Source organism: Mus caroli, chromosome 15, assembly GCF_900094665.2.
Source record: "Mus caroli chromosome 15, CAROLI_EIJ_v1.1, whole genome shotgun sequence".
Classification (NCBI taxonomy): domain Eukaryota; kingdom Metazoa; phylum Chordata; class Mammalia; order Rodentia; family Muridae; genus Mus; species Mus caroli.
In genome coordinates, this window is record NC_034584.1 from 68,308,491 (window position 1) to 68,317,012 (window position 8,522).

Here is an 8,522-nt window from a genome sequence, read left to right on the forward strand (position 1 = left end):
CACACACACACACACACACACACACACACACACACACACACACACACACAATGACAAGAGGTCCCCTCAAGAGAACACAGGCTACCTAGGTATGGCTGACTCGTTGGGCCAGAAGGGTGGCTTGGGCAGAAGGCACAGCGATTACTCCATGGTGGTTTCCTCTGAGAGACCGTATGGTTTGTAAGAGGGTAGAATAACCTGCGAAGCCCCACATCTGAGCCCACGTGGGTGAATTTCTGTGTGTTTGAGAACAGCTGCACTGGCCAATGATGCTGAACTGTAGAACCAACGTCAATTTGGAGGGTTGCAAGGACCCCCCAGCTGCAACAAGACACGCTAGGGGTTCTGGTACAAGGGCTGAGCTGCTGGGAAAGATGTCTTTGTGCCCAGGCCTTGGGAGGGGTGTCCTGTAAGGAGTGTCCTGTAGGAGTTTCACCGAAGGGTATTGAATAGCAGGTATGTCCTGCAGAAATGTCTTACAGGGAAGTGTCCTGTAGGGGTTTCTCCGTGAGAGTGTCGGGTAACAGGTGTCCTAACAATGCACTCCTGCCTGGACCTTGTCAATTTTACCCGTGGAGTTAGATGACTACACCTCCCACATAAAAGTCATCAGTATTGAAGCTGTGGAGGCCCTGTGTTGAGAGTTGGGAGGTATTCGTGGCACTCTTTTCTGGGATAAGAGATATACAACGAGAGAATGCTTCTTCATTGGAAGTATCTCCTGGCTATGATCTTTCACCCCATACAGTACCTCTTCATACTAGTCCCCAGTCCTGTTTGGCTGGGGAGACACTCCTTGGTTATTCTAGGCAAGGACCTCATAGTAGTCCAGTTTCCCCATTGTGGTCCCCAGAGACCTTCTGCCCTAGGAGCTGGTGAGAGTCCCTGGCCTGCCCTCCTTAAGCCTTCAGAGCCCCAAATGAGTTCCCAGTAGGCTCTGTCCTGCAGGAAGGCTATAAGGCCAACCAACCTTCCAGGAAAGCTGAGCCTTGAGGACAAAAGTGTCCCAGCCAGCCAATGTCTCCACCTTCTGACTCAGACCTGTCACCCTCCTTGCCTGTAGTTGCTTCCTGCCTCCAGGGCTGATGGTCCCCACTCAGTGACTGTTCCCTGGTCTGATGCTCCCAAGTATCTTCCTCTCCACATTTCCTAAGTGATGCTCCCAACCTAGTCCTGACCTCCTCTCTGTTCCCCAGGCCAGCCTCCAGCCCTTGGGGTCTCCAGTGTCTCTCTACCTGCCTTTCTTCCCTCCTACATGTGTGCCTGATGCCTAGACTGCTTCCCAGGATCCTCTTCTTTTCCTTCCGCCCCCTCCTCACTCTCAGGGGAAGTTGATGGGGCTAATTATCCTGGAGATGATAATTATTTCACTGATAATCACAGGCTGAAGTACCTCCCTCCCACCTCCGGCCTCATTTCTGTCCCTAAACCAGGTCATCAGTGTCAGGGCAGAGTGGGCTGGAGAGGTTGACCTCCAACAGTCTGTCTTGTTGATGTCCTTCCTTCCTTCTTCCCTTCCTTCCTTTTTAACACAAAGAGTCCTACATCCCAGGAGTGCCTCATCCTGAGAAGAGGGGGCAGGGGAAGAGTTAGCTGTTCTTGCTAAATCCCAGGACCCAGTGCACACAAGTGGTACCCAGGGTACTTCCCTTTTCTGCACCTCTGTCCTCTTACCCTAATTTTGACACTCCCCCAAACATACACAAACAGTCAGATAGGTACCACATACTATCTAAAAGGAAGAGGCCTCGCAATCTAGCTGGGCAGGGAGTCACCATAGAAACCTTTTCCCCATCCCCTGCAACCTCCTTACCATGCCAGTGCCCTAAATGGTACTCCCCCCTCAGCTCTGAAGCCCCACCAGCCCCAGACTCCTGCACCCTTCCCAGAGGCTACCTGCCTCCCCTCAAACCAAGTGCAGCCAGAGCCTTACCCAGAGAAGCACACACAACAGCCAGCAGCAACAGCACCAGGAGGGGCCTCATCATGGATGTCCACCAGCAACTGGGAGCCACCAGGGAGAGGGTGCCTTTATAAGGCCACAGGGTACCTGGGATACCTGGTAATTTGTCTGGAGGATGAGCTTGGGGCAGCAGGGCTGGCCTGACTCATGTCACCCAGGCTCCCTCACCTCACCTCCAAGGTGCCCTTTGGCCTGCCCTTTGGCCCTGAGCCAGCAGCCTCCCCTTCTGGTTACCAGAACCCCAGAGACACTCCAAAGAAGTAAGGGTGTCAGTGACAGCCCTGTCTTGTAGTCTGAGATGAATGTGGCTCTCCCTTGGGGGTCTGAAGACTGGCCCTCCTGAGTACCACAATCTCTTGCCTCTGCGTTGTTCTCCATCACATCAGAGAGATAGCAACCCCAATTTAATGGGGGAAGCTGGCTCCTTCAATCTCAGTGTGCACACAGTTGCTGAGGACTGTGTGGAAAAGGCCAATTCTAACTTGGAGGTCAGGACTGAGGCTCTGTCTACTTAGAGGTTGATCTGGAGTGGGAAGTCTCATCAGGGCAAAGGCTAGGTATACTGGCAGCCTGGTGTGCATCCCATTCCTGTATCTGGCCTCCATACTGGGAGCTGTGCAATGGCCGGGGGTCCCAGGAGAGATAGGAAATGACTTGTGCTTCTATTGATGATGGGGTCTTCTATTGTTGGTGTCTGAGGCTGAGAGATGGGAGCTCTCACATCCTTACTATCTCCTGTCTCTTCCTGTGGCTGTCCCTGCCTCTGTCTCTCCCTGCCCAGACCTCCTGCCTAGGCCTGCCTGGGTTCCCCTGGCTTTACGTGACTGTCCAGGTAGATCCTGGTTTCCTTAATCCTCAGTACAGGCCAATCCCTTTACCTTCAGACCCTCATCCAGGGTAGCCTTGTGCCCAGAACACACCCCCTTCAGGCAAATCACCTTTATCAAAACATTCTTAGCCCCTACCCTGACCTGTGCCTAGAAGGTATCCATACAGAGCCTGAATCCCTTTCTATATGCCTTCTAGAGGCCCAGAATCCTTAGGGCCTCTTCTCTGTCTCCTGTGAGCTGGATCCAGATGCTGGGACCTCACTGGGCTGTGAGTGGCAAAGGTCAAGGAGGGGGTGGGGGAGGGGAGGTCACAAGCCCAGAGGAGCAGGGAGATGACTTCCTCACCTCAGCACCAGGGCTGTAGAGTCTCAATCTGACCACACACTGTGTGCTCCAGGCAGCTCGGACATCTTACTTGAATGGTTTCTCAGACTCTTCATGCTTTGGGACATATTTGTTTCTACTAAAGAGGAGCTGACCTTTGTCAGGAGCATACAGAACACCCTGTGTGAGCTATGAGGATCTCATCTTTGACTGCTTCCCTGTCCCAAGGGCTTTAATATGCTGCTCACCAATGAGGTGATGTTGGCCATAACCTCTGGTGTTCCCCAGTCTCTTTTCTGCTCACCTACTCCACAGACTCATGTCTGAGCTTGGAACTTCCTAAACATGGATTGTGATGGTAAGTGAGCCCCAGGGCCCAGCTGCGCACAGCAGCCTCCACACTCCCTAGTCTGGAGCTGGGACTCAACCTCCTGGGATACCATGAGGCTCTCTGTCAGGCTAGGGAGTCTGCTTGCTTAGCCTCCAGATGATTAGCAGTGATGTAGTAGCAGAAATGATGTGATGGAGGTGACCTTGTGTTAGTCAACAGTACATGGTCCCTGGTCATAGGCCTAGAGAAAAGAGGCAGGCCCAGGACTGTGTCCATAGGCTTAATATTTCCTACAGGTAGACTCCAGGTGGGCACCTGGAGGCATATCGCCTCCTGGAATGGGTCTCCATCCCTGTACCCACACAGCCACAATTTGAGAAGCAGAGGCATGAGGAGTGCGCAAAACTGGCACCACCACTGTCCCAAGCAGTGAGCCAGCTTCGCAGTATCAGGCTGGGAACCACTGATGCAGAATGCAAGCATGGGGGCTTGGGATGGTGCCTATGTGCACTTGTGTGGTGGGACCCACATTGACAGAAGCGATCCATAGTCAGATGGCAGCTGGGCCAGGGACCAGTGGGCACTTCCTGGTGAAACTGCAAGGCAGCTGCACTTCCAAGTGTGAGTGGAAGCTTGAAAGTAGAAAATTAGCCAGTGTGAGAATAGGCCAGGACCTGATGGCTTCCGAGAACTCTGCTGGCAACGTAGGCTGGATCGCACAGGATACCACTTAAGTCAAGGTGGCTAATTTGCAGCTCTTCAAGGGCAGTGTGTCCTTTAAGAGGGAACTGATGAATGCTGACCCTAACCAATTTCAAAGGGCTTTTAAGGAGTCATGGTTCTGTGGCCTCCGTGGGGTGAAGCGCTACCCTGTCCACCAGTGGAAAGAGGAGAGTCGTAGGACCTGCTGGGGTGGAGCTAATGTATGCTGGGGCTGCAGCTGTCTGTGATAGCCTCTTGTTAAGCTAATGAGCTACCTGAGTCCCACTCTCATGCAGCTAGTTATAGCCTAGACTCTCCTAGATGGCCCATAATTAACATATATCTTTCTAGCCTGGTATTAGCCTTTACTCCCAGATGCCAACAGGGGACAAGGTTTCCACTCCTGGGAAGTGGAGGGTACATGAGGGAACCTGGCATGGACCAACCATCTGAGCCAGATCCAAGGAGCTCAAGCTCACTTCAGAAGAATTCTGCGTCCCTATCAAGAGCCCAAGACCTTTCTGTAAAACCAAGGGCCTAACTTTCCCCATCCCCTGCCCCCGTGTACACTTTGTCTAGAGACCCTGGCTTCCTCCTACCTTTCCACCTTGCCTTTTCCCACCTGTGCTGGGAACTTTGCCAAACAGCCACTTCATAGTGTATGAACTCACTCTATGGGAAGCAGCACAACCATCCATCCAGAGGTTCACTGCACATCCTATCTTCAAACGTCTAAACCCCTTGTGAAAGATAACATGGGTTTGTGTATGGCCCGTGCCTGCTCTGTGATTCACAGTAAACCAATTCTTGCTTGCTTGGAATGGCTCATCCAGCGTAGATGCAGTAAAAGTTGTTCTTCCTTGTTAAGGGGACACCAACAGTGAAGAAGGGCTGGATGTACCCCTCCCCCGCCCCAAAACACACTCAAGACTTTTGGTCCGGGTTAGTCAGAGGCGTGGAGACAGAGCCTGTGAGAACAGATTCTGAGGGCTGACTCCACTTTATAAACCGCAGCTCAGGCTCTTGTGTGCCCATAGGTCACTTGCTGATGCGGCCCCAAACACACTCCCAGACCTCTCTGCATCTCTTGGAGCTGCCAGAGTCCCTCTCAAGCATAGCTGGCAAGCCAGGAAGGAGAAAGTGGGCACCTGAGCAGAGTGACTTTGCCTAGTTAGTGAAGGACCTGGAGCTCAGTCAGTCCGAAATTCCTCTCCTTTCACAAGACATAAACTGAGTCAGAGTGAACAAGAAATCAGAACTTGAAGTCAGGCCCCTCATCTAGCAGGCAGGTGATGGGATTGGGGCCTTGAGAAGGTGGGTTTAGGGGCTCCTGTATCAAGTGCCCCACAAGGGACCCTTCTTTTCAGGGAAAGCAGGATAGCTTGGGAGCACAAGGCCTATGCTGGAACCAGTCAGCAGAAGAACAGGAGACCTAGCCTCTTTCTCAGGGGAGAGGCAGGGTATTGAGTTATACTTACAATCCGAGACCTGGGCTAACATGCACCCACACTGCTGTGGGCATTAGGTCTGTCCCAGTCTTTCCAACCCTTCTTTGTCATCTGAAAGATCAAGATCAGTGATAATCTTGAAGGCAAGTAGAGGGTGCCCCCAGTTGCAGACTAGACAGAGAGACTGATATCTGGTCAAACATGCAGCACACTTTCCCAGTGCTCTTGACTCTGAAACTGCTCTGTGGTGGGAGAAATGGCTGACCTAGCAGTGAGAGTGGACTGATGAGCCCAAAGACAAAGCATGACTCAGGCTTCCATTTTCAGATGTAATTCACATGCTCACAGTTTACCCCTTCAGTCACTTGGTTATCCACAGCTTTCACCAACATCTGTGTCTGTCCCAGAAACCAGTCCTGTCCCATTGACAGTCCTGCTCCCAGCCCCTGGAAAGCCCACAACCTACGTTGCATCCCTAAGGACTTGTCTCTTCTGGATGTTGTATGCTGTTGGAATCATACAACACATGGACCCTTGGTTCCCCCAGGTTGCAGCATGTGTCAGCACACCAGTCCTTTTTATGATAGAGTAGTCTCCCTTCCGTGGACTGGGCCACACTGTGCATACCATGAACCAGCTGGTAAAGATGAAGTTATGCAACTCCATGAGGGACCAGCAGTCCAGGACAGCCAGGGCTACACAGAGAAACCCTGTCTCAAAAAACCAAAAAAAAAAAAAAAAAAAAAAAAAAAAAAAAAAAAAAAAATGGTAGACCCTGGGTATGGTGGTCTGTTCCTATAATCTCAGAACTTGGGGGAGCTCTAAGATCCATCACAAGACTTTGTATAGAGATCATTGGTAGAGTCTGGCGTCTACAAGGCCCAAGAGGCAATTCCCAGTATCACACAAAACGATAACAAACAAACAAAGAAACGAGGAGATTCATCTACACAAGAGAATTCCACGAGTTACTTAGTTATGTGGCATCCTGCCCTGGAAAGAGGAGAGCCCAGGAAGTGTCTCCACTATGGCTGTGTTCAGTGACTGTGCTCCAAAGAGCATGCCAGGGAGTAGCGGAGTAGGGGGAACGGAACAAATACAGCTGGGAGGAACTGGTATTCCAGGGACCTAAGTCAAATCCACAGTGACAAGTCCTGCCAGTAAGGAGTCACTGGAAAAGGCATATTCCTTCTATCTCCTCCTATCGGCTCAGAACTGCCACATGGACCAATCAAATTATCACACTGAGGGACATTTCAATATTAGCCAGTACTGGTGGCTGACAAGATCCCCAGAAAACCAAGCAAAGTCTCCAGTCACTTTTTTTTTCCCAGGGGAGGCTTAAGGGGTCATGATGGCTGTGTTAGGTGAGACCTTCAGTAGCATTCTGGAGCAGAAAAGGGATATTGGGGAAAACAAATAAAATTACATAAAAGACATGGGCCAGTACTGAGTCATTAACCTTAGTGAACAGACCACAGGAATCTAAGGGGTAGAGGCAGGGATAGCTGGGACGGAGGAATGTACCAGGTAGCTACTGAATCTACAAATATTACAAAAGGGAAAGTTGATATGAAAATGTGGCAGTGCCTACAAAAGGCCAGGGACTCAAGGTGTGTTTCCTGTTCTTAATGGAGCTGCGGGGCAACCACCACCCTCCCCATATCCAAACAGGTTCCAGTGGGAGTGGCTGCTGCCTTGGCAGCCAGAAGCTCCCTGGAGAGGTTTTGTTCTGCAGGTAGCGACAGGATCTCCCCAGAAGCCTGAAGAAGCCAAAGAAATTGTTTGTTTTACCCGATAAGACGCCGAGATAGTGAAGCGAAGGCCACAATCCAAGCCATCGCTCATTAATCCATAATGAGTATCATGACTTCCAGGTACGCTTGAACCTAGGGCCTGATCTCTCTGGCCCTGACCTTGGTCACACCCTAAGCCTCTATCCTGGTCACTGCTGAGCCCTGATCTTGATCAGAGCTGTTGTCATACTCAGAGCCTCGATCCAGGTCATGGCCGAGCACTGGGCCTCATTATTTCCTGAGTGTTGATTCTGTTTACACACACTGAGCTCTGATCTTGGTCTGACTCTGAGTTCTTATCCTGGTCACATACCAGCCCTGATCCTTGTCACCCAGAGCCCTGGCCTAGGTCACGCAGATTGAGAGGTGTCATCTCAGATCTCAGAACAGAGCCTGATAGAAACAAAGGCCTATAGGGTACCCCGCAAAGGGCTAAACGGCAGCTGGCACTTAGATTATGAGGTTCAAGTGCAGCGACTGGCTGAAAGTTGGGTAGTCCAGGGCATCTGGGTGCTCACTCCTGGCCAAGCTTGTTTTTAATCCCCTCTTTTCCTTACCATGCGTAACATCTTGGCTGCCTTCTGTCTTCCTGTAGAAGTGGACACAAGCTTCCCTCAGCCCATGCTGAGGGATCCTGCTTTAGTTCCGGGTTCATTGAATTCCATAGTTGCTACACTGGCTGTTGCCTGCTCAGGCATGTCCTAGCTGCTCACTCCCTAAACATTGCTAGCTTTTGGTGGGGAGACAAGGGCAGGAGGCAAAGACATAGGTAATTTGTTCCTGGTGCCTGGGGTGGCTGGCTGCACCAGTTCTGGCCAGTCTGACCAGCCAGAGCTGGGATACAGGGATGCCTGTGTTTTTGACTGGGAAGTAGCTGGTATTTTTTCTTTTTGTTCTTCCTTCCTTCCTTCCTTCCTTCCTTCCTTCCTTCCTTCCTTCCTTCCTTCCTTCCTTCCTTCCTCTCTCTCTCTCTCTCTTTTTCTTTCTCTTTCTTTCTTTCTTTCTTTCTTTCTTTCTTTCTTTCTTTCTTTCTTTCTTTCTTTCTTTCTTTCTTCCTTTTGCAGAAGACAGATAAGTAAACAAGGGCCTTCTGCCTGCCCTCCAAGTTCCCAGCATTCTTTGGGAAGA